Source organism: Tupaia chinensis, unplaced genomic scaffold (assembly GCF_000334495.1).
Source record: "Tupaia chinensis unplaced genomic scaffold, TupChi_1.0 Scaffold144346_1, whole genome shotgun sequence".
In the NCBI taxonomy this organism is placed as follows: Eukaryota; Metazoa; Chordata; class Mammalia; order Scandentia; family Tupaiidae; genus Tupaia; species Tupaia belangeri.
Window position 1 is genome coordinate 4,056,052 of NW_006204205.1, and position 19,091 is coordinate 4,075,142.

At 49.3% G+C, this 19,091-nt stretch overlaps 1 long non-coding RNA gene across 1 annotated transcript in view; it reads right to left on the reverse strand.

Annotated features, from left to right (window-relative positions):
• Positions 1-19,091, reverse strand: part of LOC102496835 (uncharacterized) — a 71,114-nt gene that overhangs the window by 9,719 nt on the left and 42,304 nt on the right. Inside the window, exon 3 of the long non-coding RNA XR_337141.3 lies at positions 8,888-8,928. This is a non-coding gene — a long non-coding RNA (uncharacterized LOC102496835). The remainder of the gene's footprint in view (positions 1-8,887; positions 8,929-19,091) is intronic.

The window sequence follows — 19,091 nt, forward strand, 5'->3', positions numbered from 1 at the left end:
GCAATCCCTTCTCCTCCATTCTCCTCTCAGGATCTTGGGCATGCACGCACACGCACCCAGTGTGAATTTAAGCCACTGGGTCTGGGACTCGAACCGCAGTCGGCTACATGGGAGTCCAGCAACATAGCCATTACGCTAACTGCTGGTCCCAGCACATGCTTTCACTTTAAGTGCTGCCAACCTCAGAAGAGTGAGGGGGCAAGGCAATGTGGAGTGGCCAGGAAAGGCCCTGGAGCAGGGTCCTCAAGATGGGGGGCAGAATCTAGAGCAGAGGACAGAGGAGGCCATTACAGCCAGGATACTACAGGGACCCACAGGCAAACCCACAGAATTCAAGAGCAGGCCAGACTGGGACCCACATGGGAGAGCCCCACTGGCTGTTCTCTGACCCCTCAGCCCCACTAAGGTCCCTGGGCACATGCTCCATTGTCCCTAGCCTGACTACAACCCACCACCCCGTCCCTGTCCCTGCAGTGAGCTGTGTCCCATTCACACCGGCCTAGAAACTGGGAAGTCCCTGGCAAGGGGCCCTCCACTTCCTCTACATGATTGCCTAGGGCCCAAGGGGGACCAGAAAGGGGTCATTCTTGTGGCCAGGAAATGTCTGTGGCAGCTGTGGATACCACAGGCCCGCCTTGGACCCTTCTGAAATGGCCACATCCCTAAATACCCTCAACTGCCAGCTCCAGTCTCTTGCTTCTTCTTGGTCAGTTCATCTCAGTGGGATTGAAGATCGTTTCCCCCAGGTCCACAAGGTCCCTTCAGATCCAAAATGCTCTAAGTTCAAGGTCAGAACATAGAGAAAGGGAGGAACAGATCCGAATTTGTGGCTTAGTTCATTCATCTTCAACTTAGGCTATACATTAGAGTTACCTTAGAGCTTTTAAAATATAGTCATGTCTGGGGACCAGCAGTTAGCATAATGGCTATGTCGCTGGACTCCCACGTAGTCAATCGTGGTTCGCGTCCCGGACCCAGTGGCTTAAAACTCACGCCGGGTGCGTGTGCGTGTGTGCCCAAGATCCCGAGAGGAGAATGGAAGAGAAGGGATTGCGGCATGGCCATCCCCCCTGGGGGGTGATTTCTTACTCTCTGTCTCTCTGTCTCTCTCTGTCTGTCTGGCAAGCGCACATGCCCTATAGCAAAAACCTCTCCAAAGGAAAAAAAATATGTATGTGTGTGTGTATATATATATACACACACTCATGTCCAAATACTTCAACAGGCGCACTGCAAACAGAGGAGTTGAGTGGCGAACAAACATACGAAAGGTGTCCCACAGAATTAGTCATCAGGGAGATGCGGAATAAAACCACACTGTGATGCCGCTCCACAGTACCACAACGGCTAACGTGAACATGGGGGGAAATACCAACTGTGGGCAAAGATGTGAAGCAACCCAGGCGCTCGTGCATCGCGGGTGTGGATGTTAATTGGCACAGCCACCTGGGAAATGATTAGGCACAAGGAACTGACGCTGAATATGCACTTATCCATACTTGCCCAGCAATTCCAACGCTGAGCGCATATCCACCAGAAACACACGCAAAGGTGCTCTGAATAAAAACACACTGGGACGTTCACAGCTGCCGTAGTCATGATAGCTCCAAATGAGAAACAAAACCCCTAATCTTCATCGACAGTAGAATGGATAAACTGAGGACTAGTCATACAGTGGAGCACCCTGTAGCAATAGGAGGGAAAAACTACGATATCAGCAACAATGTGGATGTGTCATCTTACAGCATAATCCTGAGTAGAAGAAGCCACTCCAAAGGATATATGCTGTTTGATTCCACTTACATAATATAAAACTTAAAGCAAGCAAAATGAATCTCTACCATTAGATATGATATGAATGATGGCTAGTCAGAATGATGGCTAGCCTCCAGAGCTGGGTAGTGACCAGAAGGGGGTATCAGGGGTTGCTGATGACGATATTCTGTTTCTTATTCTAGATGCTGAATAAATTTACTTTGTGACAATGTGCTGAGTTTTACACTTAGGGGTTTGGTTTGGTTTGATTTAGCATGTAAACTATCCTTTAATAACAACATAAAATTTGGGGCCCAGCAGGAGGTGTGGAGGTTAAGGTGCTGGATTCTATATGGCTGACTCCACAGTTCAAGTTCTGGAGCCAGTGGCTTGAGAAACATACTGGGCACATGTGCAGGTGTGCCCAAAATCCTGAGAGGAGAATGAAAGAGAAGAGACTCTGGTATGGCCATCTCCTCTGGGAGGTGATTTCTCACTTTATTTCTCTCTCTCTCTCCTTCAAGCTCATACTGCCTTATAGTAAAAGGGAAAACCACACACACAACTTTTTTTTCTTAACTTTTTGAAAACCGTATCATTCAGTCTGTATCTTTGGGGTGAGAGTGAGCTTCCTGCATCGGTTGTTTTTTTGTTCTGTTTTGTTTTTTGTTTTTTAAAGAGATTTTTTTCTATAGGTTTCATGCACTTGCTGGAGAGTCAGACAGAAAGTGAGAAATCACCCACCCCCAGAGAGGATGGCCACACTGCAATCTCTTCTCCTCCATTCTCCTCTTGGGATTTTGGGCATGCATGCACATGTGCCCAGTGTGAATTTTAAGCCACTGCATCCGAGACTTGAACCATGGTCAACTATTGGAGTCCAGCGATGTAACTATTATGCCATCTGCTGATCCCTACATCAGTATTTTAAAATATCTTAGATGGTTACAATGTATAGTCAAGACTGAAAGCCACTAGTTTAGCATCTTGGGGAAAGCACATCCACTCAAAGACCTCAGTGGTCCTGACAAAAGCCACTTCTGGCTCAGTGGAGTGACACACTGGGCAGGAAGATGCACGTCTTTGCTGATATAAGCAGGCCTCCTGCACAGGCAGAGGAGGTATTGCAGCATGCTGCTGTAATGGGCAGCGTCTGTTGAAAAGTGGTTACATCAGTTTATAATGGTGTGCAATAGGAACCATGCTCCGCCCCAGGGAAGTGGATCACTCCACACAGCTGCTACAGGGCCATTTATAGGGAGGTGGCAGCTGAACTGCCCAAGCCTCACCACCCAAGGCAGAGGTTTTGTTGAGGCTCTGACAACCTCAATGGGGCAGGGTGGGGTGGGGTGGGGAAAGGAGGAGGTCTGACTCAGGGCGCCTATGTTTGCAGGTGACAGCCAGCTTGGAATTCCAGAAGATGCCCATGCAACCCTGGTCTCTATGTCCAGATTAGGAACTTGCAACATCTCGCCGAGAGCTCCAGCAGGCTGGGCCCTAAGTGCTGTGGTTGAGAATTTTTGTTCCTCTCTGTGTGGTTAGTGGCAGCCTTCCTAGCAATGGCCAACCTCCAGCTTACACTGGTCAAGCTACAGGCAGCTCTGACAGGATGAGACGGGCCGTCGGGTTCACACACAGGTGTTCCATCCACCTGGGGACCGTCTACTTTCCCAGAAGTGCATAAACCATGAACCTCCTGCCATGGGAGGGGCTGTGCAGAGAGGCCTCAAAGCTTCCCCCAGCCCGCCAGGACCTCCGCTGTTCACAGCGAGCACGGCTGAGCCACAGGCTGGGTCTTCAGGCGGTGTCCCTGCACGTCTGCCTTGCAGCGTGGCGTCTATAGAACAAGAGTAAACAGGAAGGGGCCTGGGGCCTCTGTAGCTCTACAGGGCGGAGATGCTGGCAGCCTCCCTGGCCTTTCTAGGCCAAAGGACAGAGTGGCTTGGGCTGCAAGAGGGCAAGCTAAATTGATAAAGGCTTTATCACTCAAGAGTAGCCACATTAAAAATATATATATATCCCTGGAGGGAAAAGAAGCATGAACAAGGGAAATGGGGTGTAAGATTGTCTCTCCACCAAAGCGACTCCTCTCCACATCCCTGGCTTCAGTCTCCTCCTGGGGGGATGGGGACAATGCACCTAGGCCTGTCCCTCCTGTCCTGTGGGGCTGAGGTCTGTAGCTTATCAGGGGTGGGCCAGAGGGAGGCCTGGGTCCTCAGGGGTCTGCCTGTGCAGTCCCTGGCTGGGAACTCAGCCAAGTGCCACCTCATCTCCCGTGTCTGTGAAACAACACAGTGGCTACCCTTGCCAGCCAGAGTGACACTACCCCTTCCTGTTGTCTTCTTGAAGAAGCTCTTATGAAATGCTTCCTTTTTGTGCTTCAGGAAATGGGTGGCCAGGAGGAGTTCTTGATTTTATTTTTTTCCCTAGAGACAGGTGTACTTCGAAGATGTATGCAAATTAAATACCAGAAGGGCTGTCTGAGGCAAGGACAGCAGAGGGGCAAGAGAATCCAGAGAGCTGGGCAGGCTGCACTGGGAGGTGGGCACCGGTGAGCGGGGCTCCAGCTGCTCCTTGGGGTGTGAGCACAGGCTGGGGCTCTCTGGGTTCTGCTGTGTCTTCACCCCAGTGACAGACAAGCTGAAGGCACTTCTCAGAGCCAAAGCATCAAAGAGCAAAGCTGACACAGAGGTGAGTCCCCTTTCTGGGTGACTCCCACTCAGACGTGGCCTGAATGTGCCCTAATATCCACTTGACCTTCTAGGCCCAGCCAGGATCTGTCATTCAGGAAGTTAATGAATCCTTTGCCAAAACTGTTGCTCTTTTCCAGCCTGTCATGTAACTTTGAGAGTCTTTTTAAAATTTTTATTATTTTATTATTTTATTTATTTATTTTTTGCAGAAGATTTTGCTATAGGGCGCATGCTCTCGCCAGACAGAGAGAGACAGAAAGCAAGAAATCATCCCCCAGGGGGGATGGCCATGCCACAACCCCTTCTCCTCCATTCTCCTCTCGGGATCTTGGGCACACACGCACACGTACCCAGTGTGAGTTTAAGCCACCGGGCCCGGAACTTGAACTGCGGTCAACATGAGAGTCCAGCGACATAGCCATTACGCTAACTGCTGGTCCCTTTGAAAGTCTTCATTAGCTCTCTTTCCTGGTTTCCCTTTCTTCACATGCTATTTCCCTCCTCATGGCACAACAGTAAGTAGTATCTTCCCTTATAAAAGGTCACTGGCCCACTGCCCTGTCATTTGTAGTACAGCAGTGACGAAGGTCCCTGAGTAGCCTGGAGATGTCACGGAGCTCATACCCTGGACTCCTTGGAGAGCTGGCTCTCAGGACTGTTTACTCTTTTTTTTTTGAGAGGTTTTTGCTATAGGCTGCGTGCGCTCGCCAGACAGATAGAGAGAGACAGAGAGACAGAAAGCGAGAAATCACCCCCCGGGGGGATGGCCACACCGCAATCCCTTCTCCTCCAGTCTCCTCTCGGGATCTTGGGCACACACGCACACGCGCCCGGCGTGAGTTTTAAGCCACCGGGTCCAGGACATGAACTGCGGTCGACTACGTGGGAGTCCAGCGACATAGCCATTACGCTAACTGCTGGTCCCAGGACTGTTTACTCTTGTATTAGATGCAAATCAGCAAGGGTTTCTATGGCCTGTCAGTCCCAGCAGGAACACAAGCACACTCCACAGTAAATAGGGGAGAGGCTATTTTTTTCTTTTAAAGAATTATTTATTTAAGTTTATTTATAATAATAGTTATTATTATTATTATTTTAGGTAGAAAAGAATATTTAATAGGAAAGAAAGGAAAGTACACCCAAAAGGCTCTTGGGCAGGCAGATTGCCAGGTGGCAACCACCAATAGTTATTATTTTTAATTTGCAATAGAGCATGTATGCTTGAGAGAGAGAGAAAAAAAAAAAGTAAGCTGCCCGGTTTGGGACTTGAACTGCTGTCAGCCATGTGGGAGTCCAGCACCCCAACCCACCACACTACCTGAGGAGACTGTTTATGAAGGATAAGCAGGAGGAAGGGAAACCCAGAAAGAGGAGAAGTACCCTGGAGTCAATGACAGTGGGCACCGTGACACGTCCCCCCCTGCCCCCACCCCAGGTAGGAGGACAGAGGGGTTCCTAGAACCCAAAGAGACCTGCAGGAGAGGCTGCGGGGAGCAGTCGTAGGTTTAGGGTAGAGAATGAAGATATTGCTACCTGACACAAGGCAGGGCCCATCTCCAGATGTGCCACCGCCGGCTGCCCTGCAGCTGAGGGAAGTTGCCCACATCCATCACCATCTGACTGGGACAGGTGGGAAATAGGTCACCATATCTCCTACTGGGGCTCCCCCAACACTCATGTCTGCGCAGTACCTCCAAGCGGCTTCTCCTCGGGCACCAGTCCTCGGCTGTGACTGCCCTTTCTTTCCTCTTTTTTACCCACTGCTCTCCCTATTTCCTTTCATCCTGTCTCTTCCTCAGCCCCCCAGAGCTCTGCCCAAGGGCTGTTGGGTGACTTGCCTTCCAAATGCACTTTTTGTAGTTTTTTTTTTTTTCTTTTTTTCTTCCGAATTGTTACTTACTTTAGAAAAATTATACCGTAATATAAATAGCATGTATTCCTTGTAGAAAATTAGAAAATATTCAAAATCACCCATGATTGTGTCAGCCAAAACAAATCCATTGTTGGCCTATGAATTTCCAGAATATTTCCAGGCGTATCCACAGATAAAAGTACTCTGAGCCCAGGTCTCGCCTGAGCACCCACAGGCTGAACACTTAGCACAGGCTGGGCTGGGCAGCAGCTTTTAGGTGTGCTACTCTCACCAAATCCTCCTAAATTCATGAGGCGGGCCTTATGCCCATCCTAGTGGCAGGAAACAAAGGCTTAGGGAAATCACATTACTTGCTGAGTTGCCAGGTTAAGAGACTGATCTGGCTTTCGACTGTCCAGGCTGAGTCCTTTGAAAACTACTTTCTTTGGATGTTTTATAAGATTATTTTTTCAAATTTTCTTTTAAAACAGTACATCTAAATATCTTTCTCATCAATAAAGACATGCACGCAGTATGCTTGAGAGAGAGAAAAAAAAAAAAAAGTAAGCTGCCCGGTTTGGGACTTGAACTGCTGTCAGCCATGTGGGAGTCCAGCACCCCAACCCACCACACTACCTGAGGAGGCTGTTTATGAAGGATAAGCAGGAGGAAGGGAAACCCAGAAAGAGGAGAAGTACCCTGGAGTCAATGACAGTGGGCACCGTGACACGTCCCCCCCTGCCCCCACCCCAGGTAGGAGGACAGAGGGGTTCCTAGAACCCAAAGAGACCTGCAGGAGAGGCTGCGGGGAGCAGTCGTAGGTTTAGGGTAGAGAATGAAGATATTGCTACCTGACACAAGGCAGGGCCCATCTCCAGATGTGCCACCGCCGGCTGCCCTGCAGCTGAGGGAAGTTGCCCACATCCATCACCATCTGACTGGGACAGGTGGGAAATAGGTCACCATATCTCCTACTGGGGCTCCCCCAACACTCATGTCTGCGCAGTACCTCCAAGCGGCTTCTCCTCGGGCACCAGTCCTCGGCTGTGACTGCCCTTTCTTTCCTCTTTTTTACCCACTGCTCTCCCTATTTCCTTTCATCCTGTCTCTTCCTCAGCCCCCCAGAGCTCTGCCCAAGGGCTGTTGGGTGACTTGCCTTCCAAATGCACTTTTTGTAGTTTTTTTTTTTTTCTTTTTTTCTTCCGAATTGTTACTTACTTTAGAAAAATTATACCGTAATATAAATAGCATGTATTCCTTGTAGAAAAATTAGAAAATATTCAAAATCACCCATGATTGTGTCAGCCAAAACAAATCCATTGTTGGCCTATGAATTTCCAGAATATTTCCAGGCGTATCCACAGATAAAAGTACTCTGAGCCCAGGTCTCGCCTGAGCACCCACAGGCTGAACACTTAGCACAGGCTGGGCTGGGCAGCAGCTTTTAGGTGTGCTACTCTCACCAAATCCTCCTAAATTCATGAGGCGGGCCTTATGCCCATCCTAGTGGCAGGAAACAAAGGCTTAGGGAAATCACATTACTTGCTGAGTTGCCAGGTTAAGAGACTGATCTGGCTTTCGACTGTCCAGGCTGAGTCCTTTGAAAACTACTTTCTTTGGATGTTTTATAAGATTATTTTTTCAAATTTTCTTTTAAAACAGTACATCTAAATATCTTTCTCATCAATAAAGACATGCACGCATCATCTGCTGCATGACATTCCCTCGGATGGATGCACCAATTTGAATAATCAATTCCTTTTTTGTTGCGGTTTCAGTCATTTCCTTTATTCCTGATATAGAAATGCAATTACAGGGGACCAGTAGATAGCGTAATGGCTATGTTGCTGAACTCCCAAGTAGTCAACTGCTGTTCAAGTCCTAGACCCGGTGGCTTAAATTCACGCCGGACACATGTGCATGTGTGCCCAAGATCCCGAGAGGAGAAAGGAGAAGAAGAGATTGTGGCATGGCCATGCTGCCGGGGGGTGATTTCTTGCTTTCTGTCTCTCTGTCTTTCTGGCAAGCACATGTGCCCTATAGGAAAAACCACTCCAAAAAAAAAAAGGCAATTATAAGTGTCTTTGTACATATGCCTTTGTACCAATGTGATGGTTTACCTAAGGTGAATTTTGGAAAATGGAATGGCTTGATCAAACACACACGTACACACACACACACACACATACATACATGCAGACATGCATACATACATAAGCCCTCAGGCTCTGTCAAGGCCTACTGTGACTCTAGCCTGCTGGGCAGAACCTCAGGAGAAAGACAGGATGCAGGGGCTCTTAGAGGGAGGCGGGAAGGCAGAGCAGAGGGCCATGCTGTGGGCCCGTGACCAATAGGCTTGGGGGAGGTTGCCACGTTTATCCCAGGGAGGCACTGTCTTCCTGGTTCTGGGCCTCGCAGCCATCTCTGATATCAAGGGCTCACACACTCTCTCCAGGTAGTCAGCAAAGTCCCTGGGGCTTCTCCTTATCCAGCTGCCAACACTGTAGCAGTGTGCCCTTCCCTAAATGCCTTCCAAGGCCTCTTATGCTGGGAAGTCCCGCTAGACACGGTCTTCTTGTTCTCTTACCTTGATGTTGTTTTCTTCCAGCAGACTGCAAATGCTGGCACCTGGAGAAAAAAAGAAAATAAACAATTGAGGCAGAGTACTGAGGGTGGCCCTTTGAGCAGAGCAAGCCAGGACGTTGAGTAATGAGAACTCATCTGTGACTAAAAAGCCATAAGATATAAACTGGCTGCATGCTGATTCAAGACAGAAACAGGCACCATGACTTCTACCCAGGGGCATTTTCGATTTGAAGGATTTCTTTCTCATTCAGCTTGTGAAGGCTCCTATGTTGGCAGAAACCCCAGTGCCCTTTCCACACCTTCTCTGGAGGCCTGGAATAAACAATAGGCGATGTCTTCATTCATTACTATTGAAACAGCCACTCATCGGGTATTTCGTGAGCACGACTACATGTCAGGCATCGTCCTAGAGCTCTAAGAAGACAGCAGTGGATGAAACCTATTGATACAGCCACTCATCGGGTATTTCCTGAGCACAACTACATGTCAGGCATCGATCTAGAGCTCTAAGAAGACAGCAGTGGATGAAACAGACAAATCCCTGCCCTTGGGGAGCTTGCATTTGACTGTAAGATACTAACTGATGACATAAATACATAAACACACAGTAGTCACGAGTGGTCCATGTGGCCAGTTGCGTGATGGCACAGTGGCCAAGCAACACTCCATGATACTGCAGCCATATGGGAAGGGTCCAGGCTCACATTCTGAGGCCTTCCCGTACACGCTGGGCATGTGCGTGTGGCCTCTGATCCCGGCTGGCTGCAGCTAGGGGTGGACCGTGGCATGGAGACCCCGTTGAGGGTGCCTCTCTCTCTCTTCCTCTCTCAATAAAGAAATAAATGGTGACATGGAGAAAAAATAAAGCAAGGAAGAGGGGAGGTAGTGTTGAGGCAGAAGGTGGGAAGGAGTGTCAAAATTCTGTGTCCAGGGAAGGCCACACATTTGAGAAAGTAAATGATCCGTGAGGAGGGTGGCCAGAGGGAGTGAATGAGGGGAACTAAGAGGTGATCAGAGAGGGAGTGGGAGGCTCCAGAGTGTGCAGGGCATTAAACGAAGGCTCTTGTAGGGACTTGAGTGTTGACTTTTTAGAGATTTTTTTTTTCTTTAGGGCATGTGTGCTCACTAGAGAAAGAGAGAGACAGACAGAAAGTGAGAAATCATCCCCCAGGGGGATGGCCATGCAGCAATCCCTTCTCCTCCATTCTCCTCTCGAGATTTTGGGTATGCATACACACATGCCCAGCATGAGTTTCAAGCTACAGGTTCTGGGACTCGAACTGCAGTCAGCCACATGAAAGTCCAGTGTCTTACCACTATGCCACCTGCTAATTCTCCCAGAGGGTTTTATACAGAGAAGGGGACACAGCATGATTCACATTTTCACAGGATCACTCTGAATGCCCAGTGTATCATGAGAACAGACTGGACAGGAAGGACAGAACTACTGCTAGTTAGCAGGAACCTGACAAGGGACGGTGGACTGGAACGGTACATGGCGGTGGTGCGACGTGGTCCCATTCTAGACAGTGGTGCTAACAGGGTTTGTCAATGGATTGGAAGGGAGAGATTAAAAAGAGGTGCCAAGGAGGACTTCCTAGATTTTTGGCTGGAGGAACTGGGAGGATGGAATTGCCATTTTCAGAACCGTAGGAGCCTGTGGGTGGAGCATGTTTGGGGGAAGACGAGGAACTCAGGTTTGGACATGTCAAGCGTGAGACGCCTTCCAGACAGTGAAAACGGGGGACTGAAGCTCAGTGGAGAGGGCTGGGCTGGGCACGAAGATCTGAGAGTGCAGCATGGAGCTCTCTAAGGCATGGGCACAGGCTAGGATCCCCGAGAAGGTAGACATCAACACAGGAACTGCCTGAGGACGGAGCTCCACGTGCAGCTCAGCAGAGGAGACTGAAAAAACTTACCAAGAACAACAGGAGGGAGGCCGGGAGACAGGGTTTCATGGAGGGTGAAGCAAACCACTGTGATAGGTCGAGTGGCATGAGGACAGGGAACTACCAGTTAGATTTAGTATCTTGGAGTCACAGGTGATTGTGGCCAGGCCCGATTCAGTGGCAGGGCTAGGAAAAACACCTGACAGGCAGGTTCCTAAGAGCAGCCAAACCCTGAGCGGGTGACAGGGCTGGCTGGTGACAGCAGGAGGGCTGGAAGCAGGGCAGCAAGCTGGTTCTGCCCTGTGACAAGCTGGTTCTGCCTTCCCTACCCTCATGTACACAAGGTAAAGCATGAAGCTGGCACTTCCGTAATACCCATTACCCACACAAGGGCCAGTCCTCCGGGCTGATGCGTTTCATCCATTCCTGGCACCACAAGCCAGCTCTCTGCCTGTCTCTAGACTCCGTTCTCCTCAGTACCACATGCAGCACTAGGATAGATGCCCTCCACTGGGGGCTGCTCAGCAAGACGTCAGTTCCTTGCATACCAGGATCTAACTTGGGCTCCTTCTGACAGGAAGTCAGAGTAACTGAGACAGACAGGGTCCCTGTACTCATGGAGCTGCCTTCTGATGCAGGAGGTAAATAGTCACCAAGTAACCGGATAAGGAGGCAGGCAGTTTCAGATGCAAACAAGTGCTATGAAGACACTTAAATGGGGTTAAAGATGGAATAAATGTGGGGAGCCAGCAGGAGGCGTGGTGGTTAAGGGTGCTGGACTCCCATACTACTGACGGTGGTTTGAGTCCCAGACCTGGTGGCTTGCTTTCTCACTTTCTCTTCCTCGCTCTGTCCTTCTCTGGTTGAATGAAAAATACTTAACCAAATGAAGTAATAAAACAAAGATGGAATAAGTATGGAGGGGCCTTTGGTCGAGCAGTGCGGTCAGGTGGCCCCGTGGGAGATGTCATTTAAGCTGAGACCTGGGCAACGATGCCTGTCTAATTCTCTCAAGCTGGCCCATGCTCCACCACTCTCAGGCTTCCCCTGTGGCTTCTACAGCATCTGCATTTCTGGAACAAGGTTGGGGCCTAGAGCCACCTGAGTCGAAGGCCAGAAGGAAACAGCCTCCCTCCTCTCTCCGATACACTCCGTGGGAATTTTTCCTCCATCGTTACAGAACACATACGTCTTCACTGAAGGAAATTTGGAAAATACTGAAAACAGAGAAAACAACACCACCACCCAGAGGTAGCTCTAATTAACATTTGGTGTGTGTCCTTCCAGACATTTCCCTATGCATAGGAGATGTATTTTTTTTTTAATGAAATAAAGTATATTGTGCTTCATGTCCTGAATTTCAGTGGAATCTGTTACAAATCACTCTTCTCATGTGGTTAATTTTCTTCTCCATGGCGACCTTCAATGGCTGCGCAGTAAGTCGTGACATGCAGACCTTTATTCCAGATGTTGGTCATTGGGGGTCCCCGGGGAGTCAGTGTGTTGCCGCACTCTGAGCTCCATTCCATCCTTGGGTCGGCGTGCACGCAGCAGTGGCCTCCCCCTGACACTTGCAGTGTGGCTGGTGTGGGTCAGGCTGACACAAATTGTGGGGATGGGGTGGGGGTGCTGGCTCCTTCTGTCGGCGTGGAGCCCAGCCAGCAAGGGGCCTTGGGGATCTCCAGTGCAGGGGTGCCGGTCAGGGCCCCAGCAGCAGGAGTGGGGCTGCAGGGCACCTGCTCACCAGCAGGCCTTGCTACAGCTGTGGGGCAGGACGGACTGCAGTGTTCTGATTACTCCTCTCTGTGCACCCTAGCCCCCTCTGTGCTGGCCACTCTCATACAATGGACCTCGCGTGGTGAAGGCTGAACGAGTGAGTGTCCCCAGCCTCCAGCGTCAGGAAATAAGGGGCCAGCCAGACCTAAGCCAGGGATGGCATGTGAAGGGCAGGAGCAAGGGACCAGGCAGGAGGATTTGAGTGTCCAAGAACGACTGTCCTCTCCCTCCATGAACGCACATGTCTGTAGAGCAGGTCAAGGCTGACTCACCTCTGGGTCTACCACGCCCGGGAGATTACTTTGCAGACACCTGGTACTCAGTATGTGTGGATGATTGGAGGTGTGACTGGAAGCTGGTGTGCAGAATGACAGGTGGCACCTGCTTTGCATGCCTGGGTCATCAGGGAAAGGGCCAATTCCGTTGGCACAGTGTGTCCTGACTAGGGTGGCCTAGGAGGGGAACAGGGACCTCTCTCTCAGGCATCCACAGAGTGTCTCTCCCTAGACCCCACCCAGGCACCTCACTTTCCCTTTTTTAGCCAAAGGGAGGCCATTTCCGGTAGGAAGGCGCCCACATCTGGGTGCCACCCTAGTGACACAAATGCACTGGGCATGTGCATGACATCCTTGTCCCTGGAAATCCAGGAGGACTCTAGGCTATGAAAAAGAAAAACAGAGCCCAATGATCACTTGGCAGGGATGAAAACTGCTTTTTTTGCCTGAATGGTCAGATTGGACGCCTCTTTCCCCACCTGCCATCCCTACTGCATGCGTGGATTGCCTGGCCTCATATAATCCTGATGACGCATCTTCTTTTCTTAATTTTATTTTTCAGTCTTTGCTAAAGGGTGCATACACTTGTGTGTGTGTGTGTGTGTGTGTAGGAGAGAGCACGAGAAAGTGAGAAATCACCTCCAAGGGGATGGCCATGCTGCAATGGCTTCTCCTCCATTCTCTCAGGATTTGGGGCATGCACGCACATGTACCCGGCGTGATTTTCAAGTCACTGAGTCTGGGACTGGCACTGTGCAGCTAGCCATATAGGATCTAGCGCCTCAACCTCCATGCCACCTGCTGGCCCCTGAGGTCACATCTATAAAATAATGCCTTGCTTTGGGGCCAGCAGATGGCATGATGGTTGGGATACTGGACTCCCACATGACCAAGCACAGTTCGAGTCCCAGATCCAGAGGCGTGAAATATCACACCTGGTATGTGTGCCCAAAATCCCAAGAGGAGAATGGAGGAGAAGGGATTGCAGTGTGGCCATCCCCCCTTGGGGGTGATTTCTCGCTTTCCCTTTCACTGCCTCTCTCTAGCTATACCCCTCCCCATTCAGGTAAAAGGGATTTCATTCTGCTTCTCTGTGTGAAATGCATTTTCTGCTTTGTTTTATAAACAACCGAGTGTTTGTTAACTGCCTCCCTAGACTGCTTCCCCTGTTACTCAGATACTACCTTCAGGTATAAAGGCTGTGTCTTATTCACTCACTCTTCTGCCAAACATGTATTGAGGATCTGCTCTAAGTAGCAGGGGCTGTACCAGGCACTGAAGCTCAGAGATGAAAGGAGTAGGGCCAGCAGTGGTTGGGGCACTGGACTCCCACACGGCTGCCAGCTGTTTGAACCCCAGACCTGGCAGCTTGGAAATCATACCAGGCACGTGTGTGTGTGTGTGTGTGTGTGTGTGTGTGCCCAATATGTAGGAGGAGAATGGAGGAAAAGGGGTTATAGCATGGCCATCCACCCCAGGGGGTGACTTCTCACTTTCCCTCTCACTGTCTCTCTGATGAGCATCCACACCCTATGGCAAAAACCTTAAAAAACAAAGCAAAACGAAAAGCTGTGGTCTTAGACTTCAGAAGCTGGTGGCGGAGACTCCTCCATGCCCCTCCCTGTAAGAACCAATTTAAATGGTAACCTCAGTTCTTATTCCATCAATACAGATTGATTTGATCTGTTTTTGCTTTTTTCAAATTTGCCATAGGGTGCATGTGCTCACTGGAGAAAGAGAGAAAGACAGAGAGAGAGAGAGAACACTCTCTAGTGGGGATGGCCACACTGCAACCCTCTCTTCTCCATTCTCCTCTCTCGATTTTGGCCACACATGCACACGTACCATCAGGTCCGGGACTCAAACCACGCAGTCAGTCACATGGGATCCAGCTGCCTTAACCATCCCGCCACCTGGCGAGCCCTCTCATAAACATTCTTGATAATGTCTTTTGGTCACGTGTGCACTCATTCCTCTCTAGCATATACCTACAAGTGGAACTGACAGTTTATGAAATGAGTGTAATCTTAGTTTTTTCTTTTCCTTCCTTTTTTTTTTTTTTTTTTGGAGAGGTTTTTGCTATAGGGCGCGTGCGCTCACCAGAAAGAGAGAGACAAAGAGACAGAAAGCAAGAAATCACCCCCCAGGGGGGATGGCCATGCCACAATCCCTTCTCCTCCATTCTCCTCTCGGGATCTTGGGCACACACGCACATGTGCCCGGCGTGAGTTTAAGCCACTGGGTCTAGGACTTGAACCACAGTCGACTACATGGAGTCCAGCGACATAGCCAATATGCTAACTGCTGGTCCCTAATCCTAGTTGTCATAGATAATGCCAAAGAGTTTTCCAAAGTGATTGCACTAATTTATACTCCTACCAGCAATGTATGAGAATTTGCCAACATTTGATATTATCAATCTCTTAAATTTTAGTCCTTTTGTGGGTGTTTAGTGTTATCTTGGGTTTTAACTTGCTTATCAGCTATTTATACATTTTTTTATTTTCTAGATTTTTGCCATAGGGTTCACTGGAGATAGAAACAGAAAGAGTGATAGAAAATAAGAAATCACCCCTGGGACCAGCAGTTAGTGTAATGGCTGTGTCGCTGGACTCCCACGTAGTCAACCGTGGTTTGCGTCCCAGACCCGGTGGCTTAAAACTCACGCCGGGCGCATGTGCGTGTGTGCCCAAGATCCCGAGAGGAGAATGGAGGAGAAGGGATTGTGGCGTGGGCCGCCCCCCTGGGGGGTGATTTCTCGCTTTCTGCCTCTCTCTGTCTGGCGAGCGCACGCGCCCTATAGCAAAAACCTCTCCAAAAAAAAAGAAATAAAAAAAAAAAAAAAGAAAAGAAATCACCCCCAGGGGGATGGCCATGCAGCAATCCCCTTTCCTCCATTCTCCTTTAGATTTTGGGCGTATACGCACATATGCCCAGCATGTTTTTTGAGCTGTTGGGTTCAGAACTTGAACCACGAAGTTAGCCATGTGGGATCCAGTGCCTTACCCACCACAGCACTAGCTAGCCCTATATGTCTACTTTTAAGATGTTCCTGATCAAGACTTCTGCCTCCTTTGTCTTTTTCTTACTGACTCATAGAGTTCCTTGTACATCAGGATCCAAGTGCTATTCCTGTGTCAGGTTAAGTTACGGAGCCTATATGCTCCCAGTTTCTGGCTTTTAACAGTATCTTTTGATGAATCAAAGTTCACAAAAGCCCAGTTTATTGGACTTTATGGCTAGTGCTTCTTGTATCCTTTTTTAAGTAGTCTACATTGATATAAAAAAGTCTAGTGAATATAAAAATAATAACATTTACTAGTATTAAAAAAACATACATGGGCCTGTGGCTTAGTGGTCAAGGGAGCCCAGATCCCACATGGCCAGCTGTGAGTTTTGAATTCCAGCCCTGGCAACTTGAGAAACACACCAGGCATGAATATGAATGCATGCCCAGATCCTGACAGGATGGAAAACGGGACGAAAAGGATTCCCAGATCCTGACAGGATGGAAAACGGGACGAAAAGGATTGCAACGTGCCCATGTCTCACTGTGGGATGCCTTCTCCCACTCCGACTGGTGAGTGCACACACCCTCTGGCAAATTAAAACACACGCGTGCACACACAGGCGTGAAGGCGAAAGTCTGATGGTGGGTGTGTGGGGAGCAGGATTGCATTCCATCATGAGTAGGTGTCCACTTGAACGTAACGTGCAAAGCCTGGGTTTTGCTCTGTGACGTGGTGGAGGCTCCGGTGGAAGCTGAGCTTCTCTGCTCAGTGCAATGAGCATGTGCTGACACCCAGGGCGGACTGGGTGCTGCACCAGTGCTGGGTGTGGCTCTGAGGGGGCAGAGGGACCTGGGTGACTGGCTTACAACAATGGTCACTCCTTTTTTTCTGTTCACCCTGTAGCCTCCCCTGAGTTCAGGCCCTGCTCTCTTGTGCCAGAGCCCGAGGAGAGAGCAGTGTTGACACTCGTCCAGCTGGCTCACCAATGGGGAAATTCTCCCCTCCCTGAGTCACGGCACAGACAGGAGGAGCTTCATATAACAAGCGCTGGACTACACACCATCGCTGTGCTTGTTCCACGATGTCACATCACTTCTAAAATCCCCTGTGATGCTTCTGGACGAAGTCTGGATCCCAAATTTCCCCCATGTTTCCCCGGTTTAAGTAAAATAATACCCTGGGAGTCACAAGCTAAGTTGTAAAACTGACTTCCCCAAAGAAGAGCTCTCAGACTCTCGGTTGTGGGTTTGTAGTCGGGGTGTCTGAGCCCCTACCTGCTCTGCTAGGAGGTGGTGGCAGTAACCAGTGACCTCTGTCACCTTGCCAAATGGACCCCAGCCAGCTCGATGGGCACAAGCCGCCATTTGCCTCCTCCGGCTGAAAGGCAGCTGCAGTGTCCCTGGGGTGGTTTTCTCAGCATCCAGCTTCATGCTCTTGGAGCTCAGAGATACAGCACACAAGACCCAACACCAAGGCTGAGTGTCACTGCCGAAAGGGGCACATCTCTTCTCTAGGACAGGCAGTGACCACGATAGGGCAACAGACTGATTTCTAATATTTTCACGTGACCCGTCCAAATTACCAAGTGGTCTTCACATTCCTGTTCCCCACTCCTCATCATTTTTTCTACTTACCACGCTCTCATAAGAACTCAAAACCCCAGGGCAGGGTCAAAGGCGTCCTTGAAATCCCCAAAGGTATGCAAAATTCTGGATGTGTGTGAAGATTCCTGGGGAAAGGGTTCATCTATGCCATTAGATTCTAGAAGGGATCCATGACCTCGAAAAGGCTAAGAACCATTGGACCAAGCCCCCTTTACACAGAAGGGCATCTGTTTGATAGAGCTCATTTGTACCAATGAGTTGTGTATCTTCAGCTAACTGCACTCTAAAACACCGGGGAAGGAGAATGCTTAAATTAAAAAAAAAAAATCTCCCCTAAGTTTATTTCTTCCATGATTGACAGGGGGCACCCCCAACAGGGACTTCCTGCTGCAATCCACCCGCGTCTCAGCCCAGGTCACGGCACAGGCATCCATGCCAGTGTCCCAAAGGCCCCCGGAGGGAACCAGGACCTTCCCATTTCCGTCCGGCCGTGTTTCCACTGTACCACGGGATGGCCCTAAAATCACAATGCCAATGACAAAACTGAGGTACAACTGAAACCTGAGGGGCAGGTGACTTTGAGCCACTCCTGCCAGAACATAAGACCAATTTTTCTGGTATAGATGACTTTCTGTGGGCGACTGGGATGGGGACAGCAGTTGGTCACTAGGATGTGTCAAAACAGACTTAGGCATTGATCAGATGAACCTCAGTGCCTCAGATTCCAGAAACCCTTTAAGCCACTGAGACTGCTAAGAACAGCAGGAAGAAGGGAAAATTCCCGACGTGATTTAGGGGCTGCATAACCCAGTTTCTACCATCCTGTCAAATAACCAAATGGGAAGAGCACACGCTCCCTCCCCAAAGGGCCACGCCCAGAAGACCTCTGCTCCATCCTGGCTCCCTGCTCTCTCCAAAAGACAGGACACAGCTGCCTGTAGGGCGAGGAGAGCAATTTGGGGCGGCCTCCTCCCTCCCACTTGCCCCCCTCCTACACACACACACACACACACACACACACACACAAAACTGGACTCGTCTTCTGCTCCCTTTCAAGAAGAGATGGCCCTGCCCCACAGAGTTAGGAGGAAGTGATTCCGCAAGGCCTCCCAGGGACTCCCAGGGCTGGCTCAAGGCACCAGACTGTTAAATAAGTGGGATTTTTCAGTGTTTTCAGAAACTGTTGTTCAAAAAGATATAACCATCTAAACTGTTTATGCAGCCCTTGGGAAGTCTCAACAGATATGGTTCCTATTCATAACTGTGGCCAAGACTTAAAAAATAAAAGTGGAGGGTTTGTCGAAAGCAGAGAGGTTGTCACGTTACACTGGGTGCTTGCATAACTGAGTTCGATGTTTTGCTCTCATTTGAGAAGGTTCTTTTTATTTACTTTTCTCCTTTTTCTGGAGTCCCTTTTCTTTTTTGTCCACTGCTGTAAACCACGCACTCCTGACAGTTTTTGTGAATGTTAGAACTGTCTCCCTGAAACGGAGCCAGAATCTGCCTAGAACTCAGGTTCAGAATAGGGGTATTTAGACTGATTAAATACTAATAAACTCTAAACTCTAGAATTCATTTAAAAGCCTAGAACTGTGCTATTCTTTTTTTTTTTTTTTTTTTTTTTTGAGAGGGTTTTTTTTTACGAGACAC